Here is a 14,529-nt window from a genome sequence, read left to right as displayed (position 1 = left end):
TTTATACTTTTTTCTCCCTGCAATAATTTGACCGTAGAGCAAGCTCAAACAAATAACCAGTTGTTTCATTGTGTCATTTTAAAAAAAAATTTTTTTACTGAACTAATGCTTAGTGATACGGAAGGAATGATTATCTATAGATCGGAAACGTGACCTTTTCTTGAGTCTGCATCTATTGTCGTGGAATATTGCCTCGAAAATATAACACTCTTACAAGAACTTGTGAATTCACTATAGGCTTTAATACAAGGTAGCAAAGCCGAGCTGGTTTCCCTCAGCACTGGCTTTGCTTTTATACACACAGCATATGGGTACATCCCATATGTAAATGAAGTTACTAGCCTTAGTCCTTCTGCCACCATTATCTTTTAGTCCGAGTTCTTTGCTTGTTTACGCCCAGTAACGCCCATCTCTGCTTCTGGTTAGGTTATAATGGTGTCAGGGCCCCTTATGTCATACAAAAAATAATACATTTATTGTATACTTATATTTCACCTGTTGGTCATTTTACTACCATCCTCCTTCCTGTGTCCTTCTGACATTAGTATGTCTGACTGTCATAAATGTACTTATGGCCCTGACTTAACGCATCCCTTAGTTATGGCCAGCTGCCATAAATGTACTTATAGCCTCAGCTAATGTATGTCCAGATGCAACCAGTGTAATCATTGTTCTTGTGTTTCCTTAACATAGCAGTTGCACCTAGCTACATTACATTAACTCCCACACTATTTAGAAAGCATATTCAATGGTGAAATTCCATCCATTGCCAAAAACATGTTGACTCTATTGGAGTTTTTCCAGTGCATATGTGCCTATTACACATTTCGTAGTAGTCAGCAGGATAAGTGCACTCTATACATGTGTCTAGGTCATTAGACACCATTAGACATGCACCTGTCTGGGGGGTGGCATGTCTGGTTAATTTTGTACTATTGCTATGGCCGAATATTTACTGTTGCTATGGTTACGCCTATTGAGAATTTTGTAGCACATGTATGCCCATTATACATTTTGAAGTAGTCAGCAGGATAAGTGCACTCTATACAGTGGATTTAAAAAGTCTACACACCCCCTGTTAAAATGCCAGGTTTTCGTGATGTAAAATAATGAGACAAAGATAAATCATGTCAGAACTTTTTCCACCTTTAATGTGACCTATAACGTGAACAATTCAATTGAAAAACAAACTGAAATCTTTGACGGGGAAAAATAAAAAATAAAAAACTCACAATAACCTGGTTGCATAAGTGTGCACACCCTTAAACTAATACTTTGTTGAAGCACCTTTTGATTTTATTACAGCACTCAGTCTTTTTGGGTAGGAGTCTATTAGCATGGCACATCTTGATGTGGCAATATTTGCCCACTCTTCTTTGCAAAAGCGCTCCAAATCTGTCAGATTGCGAGGACATCTCCTGTGCACAGCCCTCTTCAGATCACCCCAGAGATGTTCAATTGGATTCAGGCTGGGCCATTCCTAAACGTTAATCTTCTTCTGGTGAAGCCATGCTTTCGTGAATTTGGATGTGTGCTTTGGGTCGTTGTCGTGCTGAAAGGCGAACTTCCTCTTCATCTTCAGCTTTCTAACGGACGCCTGAAGGTTTTGTGCCAAAATTGCCTGGTATTTGGAACTGTTCCAGCTGAAGAAAAACAGCCCCAAAGCATGATGCTGCCACCACCATGCTTCACTGTGGGTATGGTGTTCTTTGGGTGATGTGCAGTGTTGTTTTTGCGTCAAACATACCTTTTGGAATTATGGCCATCATCAGACCATAACACATTTTCCCACGTGCTTTTGGGGGACTTGATGTTTGTTTTTGCAAACTTCAGCCGGGCTTGGATGTTTTTCATTGTAAGAAAAGGCTTCCGTCTTGCCACCCTACCCCATAGCCCATTCATATGAAGAATACGGGAGATTGTTGTCACATGTAGCACACAGCCAGTACTTGCCAGAAATTCCTGCAGTTCCTTTAATGTTCCTGTAGGCCTCTTGGAAGCCTCCCTGACCAGTTTTCTTCTCGTCTTTTCATAAAATTAGGATGGATGTCCAGTTCTTGGTAATGTCTCTGTGGTGCCATATTTTCTCCACTTGATGATGACTGTCTTCACTGTGTTCTATGGTATATGGAATGCTTTGGAAATTATTTTGTACCCTTCTCCTGACTGATATCTTTCAACAATGAGATAGATCCCTCTGATGCTTTGGAAGCTCTCTGCGGACCATGGCTTTTGCTCTGAGATGCAACTAAGAAAATGTCAGGAAAATCCTACTAGAACAGCTGAACTTTATTTGTAATTAATCAGGGTCACTTTAAATGATGGCAGGTGTGTAATGACTTCTATTTAACAAGAGTTTGAATGTGATTGGTTAATTCTGAACACAGCCACATCCCCAGTTATAAGAGCACTTATGCAACCAGGTTATTGTAAGGTTTTTCATTTTCATTTGTCCCCCTCGAAGATTTCAGTTCGTTTTTCAATTGAATTGTTCACGTTATAGTTCACATTAACAGTAGAAAAAGTTCTGACATGATTTATCTTCGTCTCATTCTTTTACATCACAAAAACCTAACAGGGATGTGTAGACTTTTTATATCCACTGTGTGTGTGTCTAGGTCATTAGGTACCATTAGACATGCACCTGTCTGGGGAGAGGGCATGTCTATTTATTTGTGTACCGTTGCTATGGCTCGAATGTTTCTAAGCCCAAATATGAAACCAAACTAACATTAGTGCTAGGCAAAAAGATAATGGTGGCTAAATGCCAGAGGGGATGAATCATTAACATAAAGAGGAGTTAGTATGTGTATGATGTAAGGATGAAACCTGTATAAAAACCAGCTCGGCTTATATTACTTTGTAATAAAGTCTAATTGAACTCACAGGCTCCGGTATTTGAGAAATATTATTGACTGAATATTTCCACGACAACTCCGGGGACATTGTCATCGAAGTTGTCATAGAATGACATGGCATTGAAGTTGTCATGCATGTCTTGTCGTAGAAATATTGGTTCAATAATATCTCTCAGATACCGGAATCTCTCAAATAGACTTTATTACAAAGTAACAAGCCGAGCTGGTCCATGGAGCAACTGCCTTCCCCAGTCTCAGCACACTTCTTTTATACAGTTTCATCCTTACATCACATACATAGTCACTCCTTTTTATGTAAATGATCCATACCCTTTGGCATTCAGCCACCATTATCTATTTGTCTTGCTTCTGTGGGGATATTCCAGTACATGTGTTGTGCATGTTAGAGTAGTAAGCAGAATCAATGCACTTTCAAGCCATTACCTAGTCCCATGAGGTTCATTGGAATTTCACTCTATATGTGTGTCTAGGTCATTAGGCTAAGGGAAGCCATTACCGAGTCTCGTGAGGTTCATTAGACGTGCATTAGGAGCATAGGTTTGTATTACTTAAGCACCATTAGACATGCACCTGCATTAGGAGTGTGCGTGTCTGTTTATTTTTGTATCATTGCTATGGTTACGCCACCAATAGAATCTGTGCCCTAATATATGTGCCAATAAGAAAATGGAAACCAAGCTAAAATAAGTGCAAGGCAAAAAGATAATGGTGGCTAAATGCCAAAGGGGATGAATCATTAACATAAATAGGAGTTACTATCTGTTATGAGTACCTCGTCATGCCGTACGGGTTGATGAAGGCTCCATCAGTTTTCCTTTGTAGACGAGATTTTCAGGGACCTGCACGGGCAGGGTGTAGTGGTGTATATCGATGACATTCTGATATACTCCGCTACATGCGCTGAGCATGTGTCCTTGGTATGCAGGGTACTTGGACGACTGTTGGAGCATGACCTGTACGACAAGGCCGAGAAATGTCTGTTCTTCCAGCAGGTCGCATTTCCACAGCAGGGGTGGAGATGGAGAGTGACCTCATTGCAGCCGTGCGTAATTGGCTGACTCCCACCACGGTTAAGGAGGTGCAGCAATTTTTAGGGTTTGCCAATTACTACCGGAGATTTATCCGGGGGTTTTGGCCAGATGGCTGCTCCCATTACCTCACTGCTGAAGGGGGGTCCCGTACGGTTGCAGTGGTCGGCTGAGGCGGACGGGGCTTTTGGGCAGCTAAGAGCTCTGTTTACTTCAGCTCCCGTGTTGGCCCATCTGGATCCCTCTTTCGCGTCCATAGTGGAGGTGGACGCGTCCGAGGCTGGGATAGGAGCCGTGCTCTCACAGCGCTCGGGTACGCCACCGAAACTCCGCCCCTGTGCTTTCTTCTCGAAGAAGCTCAGCCAAGCGGAGCGTAACTATGATGTGGGGGACCGTAAGCTGTTGGCTGTGGTTAAAGCATTGAAGGCGTGGAGACATTGGCTTGAGGGGGCTAAACACCCTTTCCTCATCTGGACTGACCACCGCAACCTGGAGTACATCCGGGCAGCGAGGAGACTGAATCCTCATCAGGCAAGATGGGCCATGTTCTTTACCCGTTTTGTGTTTACCCTGTCCTACAGACCAGGTTCCCAGAATAAGAAGGCAGACGCACTGTCCCGGCTGTATGACACAGAGGAGCGGCCCACTGATCCCACTCCCATACTCCCGGCCTCTTGCCTGGTAGCGCCGGTCATGTGGGAGCTGGACGGGGACATTGAGCAGGCGTTGCGTACAGAGCCCACTCCCCTCCAGTGTCCCGTCAGGCGTATGTACGTTCCGTCTGCTGTCCGTGACCAGCTGATCTATTGGGCCCACATGTCACCCTCCTCTGGTTATCCGGGGATCGGTCGGACGGTGCGCTGTCTGACGGGGAAGTACTGGTGGCCCACCTTGGCTAAGGACGTGAGGGTTTATGTTTCATCCTGCTCGGTGTGTGCCCTATGTAAGGCTCCGAGACACCTGCCCAGAGGTTACCCGTTCCACAACAACCTTGGTCACATCTGTCTGTGGATTTCTTAACCAATCTACCTCTTTCACAGGGAAACACTATGATCCTGGTCGTTGTGGATCATTTCTCTAAGTCCTGTCGTCTCCTCCCTCTGCCCGGTCTTCCTACGGCCCTACAGACTGTGGAAGCCCTGTTTACTCACGTCTTCCGGCACTACGGAGTGCCTGAGTATATAGTGTCTGATCGGGGTCCCCAGTTCACGTCGAGAGTCTGGAAGGCATTCATGGAACGTCTGGGGGTCTCGATCAGCCTTACCTTGGGTTTTCACCCCGAGAGTAACGGGCAGGTAGACAGAGTCAACCAGGATGTGGGCAGGTTTCTGCAGTCCTATTGCCAGGACCGGCCGGGGTAGTGGGCGGCATTCGTGCCCTGGGCCGAGATGGCGCAGAACTCGCTTCGCCACTCCTCCACTAACCTGTCCCCCTTTCAGTGCGTATTGGGGTACCAGCCGGGTCTGGCACCATGGCATCAGGGTCAGACCGAGGCTCCTGCGGTGGATGACTGGTTCAGGCATGCGGAGGAGACATGGGAGGCCGTCCATGTTCACCTCCAGCATATCGCGCTTTGCCAAAAGACCAGTGCGGACCGTCACCGCAGTGAGACCATGGTGTTCGCACCGGGGGACCGGGTCTGGCTCTCGACCCGAAACCTGCCCCTCCGCCTGCCCTGCCGGAAGCTGGGTCCGCAGTTTGTGGGGTCATTCAAAGTCCTGAGGAGGGTGAACGAGGTGTGTTACAGATTACAGCTTCCCTCTGATTAACCTGTTGGGGATAAGGGGCAGTATTTGCACGGCCGGATAAAAAACGTACCCGATTTAATCTGGTTACTACTCCTGCCCAGTAACTAGAATATGCATTTAATTGTTTGATTTGGATAGAAAACACCCTAAAGTTTCTAAAACTGTTTGAATGGTGTCTGTGAGTATAACAGAACTCATTTGGCAGGCCAAAACCTGAGAAGATTCCAAACAGGAAGCGCTCTCTCTGACTATTTATTGGCCTTCTTGATCATCTCTAACCAAAACAGGGGATCTCTGGCATAACGTGACATTTTCTAACGCTCCCATAGGCTCTCAGAAGGCGCCAGAACGATGAATGGTGGCTTTGCAAGCCATGGCTGAAAAACATTAGCGCATTTGGATAATGGTCGATCTGAGGACAATGAGACTGGAGGCGCGTGCACGAGCCGACACCATGTTTACTTTCTCTCTCTTTGAACGAAAACAACGACTCCCAGTCTGAATATTATCGCTTTTTTACGAGAAAAATAGCATAAAAATTGATTTTAAACAGCGTTTGACATGCTTCAAAGTACGGTAATGGAATATTTTGAATTTTTTTGTCACGAAACGCGTCGGGCGCGTCACACTTCTTTACCCTTCGGATAGTGTCTTGAACGCACGAACAAAACGCCGCTATTTGGATATAACTATGGATTATTTGTAACCAAACCAACATTTGTTATTGAAGTAGAAGTCCTGGGAGTGCATTCTGACAAAGAACAGCAAAGGTAATCAAACTTTTCTAATAGTAAATCGGAGTTAGGTGAGTACCACACTTGGTGGGTGTCAAAATAGCTAGCCCTGTGATGACCGGGCTATCTACTCAGAATATTGCAAAATGTGCTTTCACCGAAAAGCTATTTTAAAATCGGACATAGCGAGTGCATAAAGGAGTTCTGTATCTATAATTCTTAAAATGATTGTTATGCTTTTTGTGAACGTTTATCGTGAGTAATTTAGTAAATTCACCGGAAGTGTTCGGTGGGAATGCTAGTCACATGCTAGTCACATGCTAATGTAAAAAGCTGGTTTTTGATATAAATATGAACTTGATTGAACAAAACATGCATGTATTGTATAACATAATGTCCTAGGATTGTCATCTGATGAAGATCATCAAAGGTTAGTGCTGCATTTAGCTGTGGTTTGGGTTTATGTGACAGTATATGCTAGTTTGAAAAATGGGTGTCTGATTATTTCTGGCTGGGTACTCTGCTGACATAATCTAATGTTTTGCTTTCGTTGTAAAGCCTTTTTGAAATCGGACAGTGTGGTTAGATTAACGAGAGTCTTGTCTTTAAAATGGTGTAAATTAGTGATATGTTTGAGAAATTGAAGTAATAGCATTTCTAAGGTATTTGAATATCGCGCCACGGGATTACACTGGCTGTTGAGTAGGTGGGACGCAAGCGTTCCACTGGCCCAGAGAGGTTAACCCCTCGTTCCATGTGTCTCTCCTCAGGCCGGTGGTGGCTGGTTCGCTCCAGGAATCTGAGGTGCGGGAGGTTCCTCCGCCCCCTCTGGATATCGAGGGGGCCCCGGCGTACTCCGTTCGCTCCATCCTGGATTCGAGGTGTCGGGCGGGGGGCCTTCAGTACCTCGTGGAGTGGGAGGGGTACTGTCCGGAGGAGAGGAGTAGCGGTGCTGGGTCCTGGTTGCGGATATTCTGGACCCCGAACTGCCACGGGAGTTTCACAGTGCCGGCCGGATCGCCCTGCGCCTCGCCCTCCGGGTCGACTCCGGGGCCGGTGTCGGCGCGCCACTGGAGCCGCGCGTCAAGGGGGGTATTGTCACGACTTCCACCGAAGTCGGCTCCTCTCCTTGTTCTGGTGGTGTTCGGTGATCGACGTCACCAGCTTTCTAGCCATCGCCGCTCCATTTTTCATATTTCTATTTGTTTTGTCTTGTTTCCATACACACCTGGTTTTCATGATCTAATCACACTGCATGTATTTAGTCCTCTGTTCCCCTCCATGTCTTTGTGTGTAATTGTTTATTGTTATGTGCGATGTTCACGTGCTATACTTTTGTACATGTTCCGTGTTTTCTTTTGGGCACTTTGATGTCATTTTGTGCCTATTTCTTGACCGGAATAAAAGTGCACCTGTTAAATCTACTCTGCTCTCCTGCACCTGACTTCGCCTCCCGTACACAGCCGTAACAGTGAAGTAAGGATGAAAACTGTATAAAAGGTGTGTGCCGAGGCTGGAAAGTCAGTAGGTCCATGGGCCAGCTCGGCTTGTTACTTTGTAATGAAGTCTATTGGAATTCACAAGTCCCGGTATCTGAAAAATATTTTTGAGTGAATATTTCCACGACACTTATAACTTGTTTACGCCCATCTTAACTTGGTTTCCCCTCCTCTTATTGGCACAGACTTCAGGGCATAGATTATATTGGTGGCATAACCATAGCAATGTTTTTTTTTTAAATACAGACATACACTCCTAATGCAGGTGCATGTCTAATGCTGCCTATAGGGTTGGGTAATGGCTTCAGAGTGCATGTCTAATGGTCCTCATTGGATTGGGTAATGGCTTCCCTTAGGCATAATGACCCAGACACACATAATGTTTTTTCCTTTTAAGTCTATATTGATTCTGCTTACTACTTCTAAGATGCATAACACATGGACTGGAAAATCCCCTATAGTCTAAGGGAAACTAATACACGTATTTGTCTCTAGACACGCTAGTGTGGTCCTACTCCATCTACATATACATTAATTTCTGGAGTTGATCAATGTAACATATGCTCACAGAAGGAAAATAAAATAAGCTTAATGACAATTGTGTTAGACAACTGTACTGTGTGCTAGCTATTATCCAAGTTGAACTAGAACCAGACAAATCAGGATTTGAGGAAGGGGAGTATGAAATGTGGCAATATATAATAGATAAGCTTGCCAAGAGAACTCTGCAGAAAAGAGAATACGGAACTAAACCAGATGTTCCTTGCCTATATAAGCTAAAATGGATGTGTCTAAGAAAGTCCAGAAAAGGTCTCCCCTGCGCAGGTCATTACTGAATAAACCCTGGGTGAACGCTTAACAGTTTTTTCGATTACTCTAGCTAATTTTTTACAACACTGCAACCCATCAGTCTGTATCAATCACCCATAAATATGAATGGCTCTTCAGACAAAATAATAGCAATACACCACACTCTGCCAGTTCATTCAACATTTCCATGAGGTTTAATACCATTCAGAAAATGTACAAATGAAACCAGTGTTCCTTGGAAGTTGGAGAAGGATCGAGACAGAGAGAAGCCACAGAGCAGAACAGTGCAAGGCCTTTACTTCACTCTCTCTCCCTGTTACAGGAAACAGATATGTAGGAGTGAAGGGCTTAAGTGTGTGTGTGAGACAGAGACTGCCTGATCAGCGGTCCTCTCCAGCAGGAAGTGCAGTGGTCGACCTCTTCCATTGTTTTGTACTGAATCGTCGAAAACTTGCCTTTCCTCTTGCTCTCCTTCTAGATCACCTTCTCAACCTCTTTCTTCTTCCCACTCCCCTTACCACCCCTACTCTGGGCCTACCTACTTTACCCTGGGTGGGGGTGTGTGTGTGAGAGATCAGTGTGTATCCGTCTAGACTATCGTGTCAAATCTACGGCCTGCGGCCCAGATCCATCCCGCGAGCCCCTTCAGTCCGTCCCGCGGGAGGTTTGAATAATGTAAAGAAAAATAAACATTCAGGGAAAAACTCATTATACATTTAAATTGACTAAAGTGAAATCAAAACTGTGTATAAATGATAATGAACCTACATTTATAGTCTCTTCACTCTTTCCAGTTTGCACACAGTCATCGAAACAAAATCTAGACAGTCATTGAGCATAGAACATTCCAAAAGTGATTTAAAAACAATTTATTTTCAAATGTTGATGGCGAGGAAATATAATGCATTTTAAGTGCGATCCTCCAGACCTCGGTGGAGAACGAATGTGGCCCACGTGGCAAAATGTATTTGGCACCTCTGGTCCAGACCATTACTCATGATCAATTCCTACTAGAAAGAGGAAATACACATTTTCCAAATGGGCCTTTTCAACTGCTGTAATGGGTGCGTGTTGGTGGCAGGGAAGTCAGGCGCAGGAGAACGAACTTGGTAAAATGGAGTTGTTTAATAAATGCTGATAAAACTCCAAAAACCAAAATGTACAAAATAACAAAAGTGGATACAAAACCCGTCGCACACCAACATAATACATGCACATCACACGGTTCCCAACATAAGTGTATGTCTAATATTATTTGATTAGTACTAAAATATCTTCTTACTACAGATACATGGCTTGTGGTGCCTATATTAATTAACTAAGGTACACATTTCAGCTTACGTTTTCTTTTTACATGTCTAGTGATTAACTCCATGTTGATCCAGCTCTGTACATTCACCTGGGCTCAGCCTTTATTCTGCTTACATATGTCTATTAAGTAACCCTATGTTGATTCTGCTCATTATTTCTGGAAGAACAGTCTAGGTACTGGAAAATCCCCATAGTACTGGAAATTCTCCAACAAAGCCAGGGTGAAGTCTGGACTGAAGTTCACCTCCAGGATCTGAAACTTCATCACACGTTCACCTGATCCAGGAACAGATCAAAGAGGGTTAGATCATACACTGGATGTTATTAGCAGGGGTTAATAATGGATCACATTTAAATGGAACTTATTATATAATACAAACTAAAATGAGGTTTGTGAGAAATTAAGAAATACAAACTAAGTGTGAGAAATTTGATTAAGTATATGGGCTTTAGTATACAATGGTAAGACTCTGCAACGTATCACTATTGATTTATAACTGAACAGTGCCATTGTACCCATCCCCTGGGGGAAACTATCACTACAGGAAACTCCCACTAAGATACATAGCAGTTTTCCTACACACTGAGGTGTTCGCAGATTAGTGAAACTAAATCGCTTTAGGATCAGTATCTGTGTTATATATCACTAATCACCTGTTAAACCATCCAATCTATCTATGACAGATTTGAGATTACAACATATGCTATTTAGCAGACACTTTTATCCAAAGCGACTTAGTCAGGCGTGCATACCTTTTACGCGTGGCCCCAGCAGATGTCGAACCCATAACCCTTGGCATTCCAAGCGCCATGCTCTACCAACGGAACCACACAGGACCACATTTGAAATAACAGAAGACAACTAACCAACTGCACTCTCACCCTCCTAGCCTGTTAGGTCGTAAATTCTTTATGTCCACAAAAGTTTACCTAGCTGCTGCTGGTCCTCCGCTACTCCCCCTCCTGACATTAGGAGTAACCATCAAAAAGCAGAATTTGGTATCCTAGGTGACCTTTCTGAGGCTAAGGCCGACAGCTGTAATTCAGCGATAAACACGTTCAAATTATAGTTTACTCTGACCCAGAGGGTGGAGATGTTTTGACCAGGGCCTAAGCAATTGGAGAGCTTATAGAGATAAGATGAGTATATAATGAGAGGTTTGTCCTTCAGTTCTTCAGCAGATTGGTACAGACCTTCCGAGGGACGAGTGTCTCCCCACATGCATGTGTGAGTCTATTAACATTATTTAAATATCCTTTTAAATATGCTTTATCCTTTTATCCAGCATTTTCCACACCTTGAAAAAACATATTATTCTCAACAAGACCAGTAGCCATACATGAGTTTTAGGTCTGTAAATGTAGGGACCAAAAAATACAGAGTAACAACCTTAAGCCTACACACATCTTACAGTTTTATGCAGCTGCTGCTGGTCCTCCGCTGCTCCCCCTCCTTTCCTTACAACGGCAGTACAATCTATCACAGTTACCATGTATACACAGTGGGAACAGGAGGACAGCTGGTCTGGCCTTGAACTGGCTAGTCTCAGAAACAAAGGGAGTAGGCAGACAGAGAAAGATGAGAGAGGGAGAGGTGGAGATAAGGGATAGAGGGACAGAGATAGATGGGAGTAGAGAGAGAACAAAAACAATAACAACTGATATGCAACTTTTCAGGGAAGTTAGGAACAAATATACACAGGCAGTTAGGAAAGCTAAGGCTAGATTTTTCAAACAGAAATTTGCATCCTGTAGTACCAACTCAAAAAAGTTCTGGGACACTGTAAAGTCCACGGAGAATAAGAGCACCTCCTCCCAGCTGCCCACTGCTCTGAGGCCCACAGTCCGGAACCTCCTGCGACGGACTGTGGGCCGGACTGTGGGCCATCGGAACCTCCTGAGACGGCACACAGTCCGGAACCTCCTGAGATGGCCCACAGTCCGAGGTTCCGCAGGAAGTTCCGGACTGTGGGCCGTCGCAGGAGGTTCCGGACTGTGGGCCGTCGCAGGAGGTTCCGGACTGTGGGCTGTCGCAGGAGGTTCTGGACTGTGGGCCGTCGCAGGAGGTTCCGGACTGTGGGCCGTCTCAGGAGGTTCCGGACTGTGTGCCCCCCCGCCCCTCATTATAAAAGGTGGTTAAAGTATTAAACTGTTATTCAAAGAATTATAGATTAACATCTCCTGAATGCAACCGCATTGACAGATTTCAAAATACATTTACTTGGAAAGCACACTTTGCAATAATCTGAGCACTCTGCTCAGAAAAATACACTACGCAATACAGATAGCCGCCATGTTGGAATCATCTAAAATCATAAATAACATTAGAAATATTCCCTTTAATAATCTTCATCAGAAGGCACTTCCAGGAATCCCAGGTCCACAACAAATGTTGTTTTTTTTCGATGAAGTTCATAATTTATGTCCAAATAACTCCATGTTGTTCCGTGTTGTTAGCGTGTTCAGTAGGCTACTCAAAATGTAGGGCGCGGGAGGGAAAAGTCACGACGAAAAGTTTAAAAAAATTATATACGCGCATGAACGCGCAATAATGAAGTGACGACATCCCAGGGACATCAACTTCCCTTCCTTCTCATCCGGTCTCTGTTCATCATAGACGCTTCAAACAACTTTATAAAGACTGTTGACATCTAGTGGAAGCCATAGGAAGTGAAAAATGAATCCTTTGATACTGTGTGTTTTATTGGCAATGACTTGAAAATAGTACAGCCACAAGATTTTCATTTCCTGCTTGGATTTTTTCTCAGGTTTTTGCCTGCCATATGAGTTCTGTTATACTTAGAGACACCATTCAAACAGTTTTAGAAACTTCAGAGCGTTTTCTATCCAAATCTACTAATAATATGCATATTCTATTTTCTGGGCCAGAGTAGTAACCTGTTTAAATTGGGTACATTTTTCATCCAGCCGTGAAAATACTGCTCCCTAGCCCCTAGAGGTTAAACAGTCTCCTCCCCTTCATCTACACTGATTGAAGTGGATTTAACAAGTGACATCAATAAGGGATCATAGCTTTCAGCTGGATTCACCTGGTCAGTCTGTCATGGAAAGAGCATGTGTTCTTAAATGTTTCGTATGCTCATTGAATATGCTTGTGTGACTTACGTTATGCTATTCAGCTGAAGCATCCAGTTGGGTGAATAAATCAGATTGTCACGACTTCCACCGAAGTCGGTCCCGCTCCCTGTTCGGGCGGCGTTCGGCGGTCGACGTCACCGGTCTTCTAGCCATCGCCGATACACTTTTCATTTTCCATTTGTTTTGTCTTGTTTTCCCACACACCTGGTTTACATTTTTCTCATTACTTGTTGTGTATTTAACCCTCTGTTCCCCAAGTCTGTGTGTGAAATTGTTTATTGTTGAGGTCGGCACGCTTCCGGCTGGTTTGCGCTAGGTTTGTTTTATTACCCGTGCGTTGTGGCAGCCTGTACTTTGTACTTGGGTTTTGTACTTTGTGCTGCCTCATTTGTTCGTTGGGCATTTGTTTGTGACGCGGTTGCGTTCTGTGCCCCTATTGCCTAGTAAAGTGCTTTGTCCAATTATCTCTGCTCTCCTGCGCCTGACTCCTATGCACCAGCTACACTCACCCTTTGACACAGATAGCATATTCCGAGTCTCCGGTCACAGGGGGTACACTTCCCCAAACATGCTCACTAATATGCAGCAACCCTTCTCTTCTTGTACTATGACTTTACACATCAAAACATCCCAAAGGCTTAAAGCCTCAATCCACTTTAACTTAAATCACACTAAAGCAAAAATGTACAATCTATCAGTAAATATGGCTAATTAAGCATCCCATATACTGTACAGCGCAGCACTTGTAGACTAGCACAGGAAAGCAGCGCCACAGATGAAAGGGGAAACTAGTGATCATCAAACCTGAGTTAGCAGTACTGCATAGTCACACACTCACCACATACACTGCTGCTACTGTCTATTATCTATCCTGATGCCTAGTCACTTTACCCCTACCTATACATTACCTTAGGAAAGTATTTAGACTTTAAAAATAAAAAATAAAACAAATTCCTCAGCAATCTACAAACAATACCCCATAATGACAAAGCAAAAACATGTTTTTAGAATTTTTGCAAATGTATTAAAAATAGAAAACAGAAAGTCCTTATTTACATAAGTATTCAGACCCTTTGCTATGACACTTGAAATTGAGCTAAGGTGCATTCTGATTCCATTAATCATCCTTGAGATGTTTCTATAACATGATTGGAGTCCACCTGTGGTAAATTCAATTGATTAGACATGATTTGGAAAGGCACACAAATGTCTATATAAGGTCCCACACTTGTAAGTGCATGTCAGAGCAAAAACCAAGCCATGAGGTTGAAGGAATTGTCGGTAGATGATCCGAGACAGGATTGTGTCGAGGCACAGATCTGGGGAAGGGTACCAAAACATTTCTGCAGCATTGAAGGTCCCCAAGAACACAGTGGCCTCCATCATTCTTAAATGGAAGACGTTTGGAACCACCAAGACTC

At 43.8% G+C, this 14,529-nt stretch overlaps 1 long non-coding RNA gene across 1 annotated transcript; it reads right to left on the bottom strand.

Annotated features, from left to right (window-relative positions):
• Positions 1 to 9,804: 9,804 nt before the first annotated feature.
• Positions 9,805 to 10,897, bottom strand: LOC115197926 (uncharacterized). Its single transcript, XR_003879113.1, has 2 exons — positions 10,763 to 10,897; positions 9,805 to 10,285 (listed from the first exon to the last, which is right to left on the bottom strand). It is a non-coding gene; the product is annotated as an uncharacterized LOC115197926 (long non-coding RNA).
• Between the last annotated feature and the right edge of the window lie 3,632 nt (positions 10,898 to 14,529).

The sequence above is a fragment of the Salmo trutta genome, chromosome 8 (genome assembly GCF_901001165.1).
Source record: "Salmo trutta chromosome 8, fSalTru1.1, whole genome shotgun sequence".
NCBI classification, from domain to species: domain Eukaryota; kingdom Metazoa; phylum Chordata; class Actinopteri; order Salmoniformes; family Salmonidae; genus Salmo; species Salmo trutta.
Note: the sequence above shows the minus strand (reverse complement) of the source record. Positions and strands in the feature narration are given on the sequence as shown.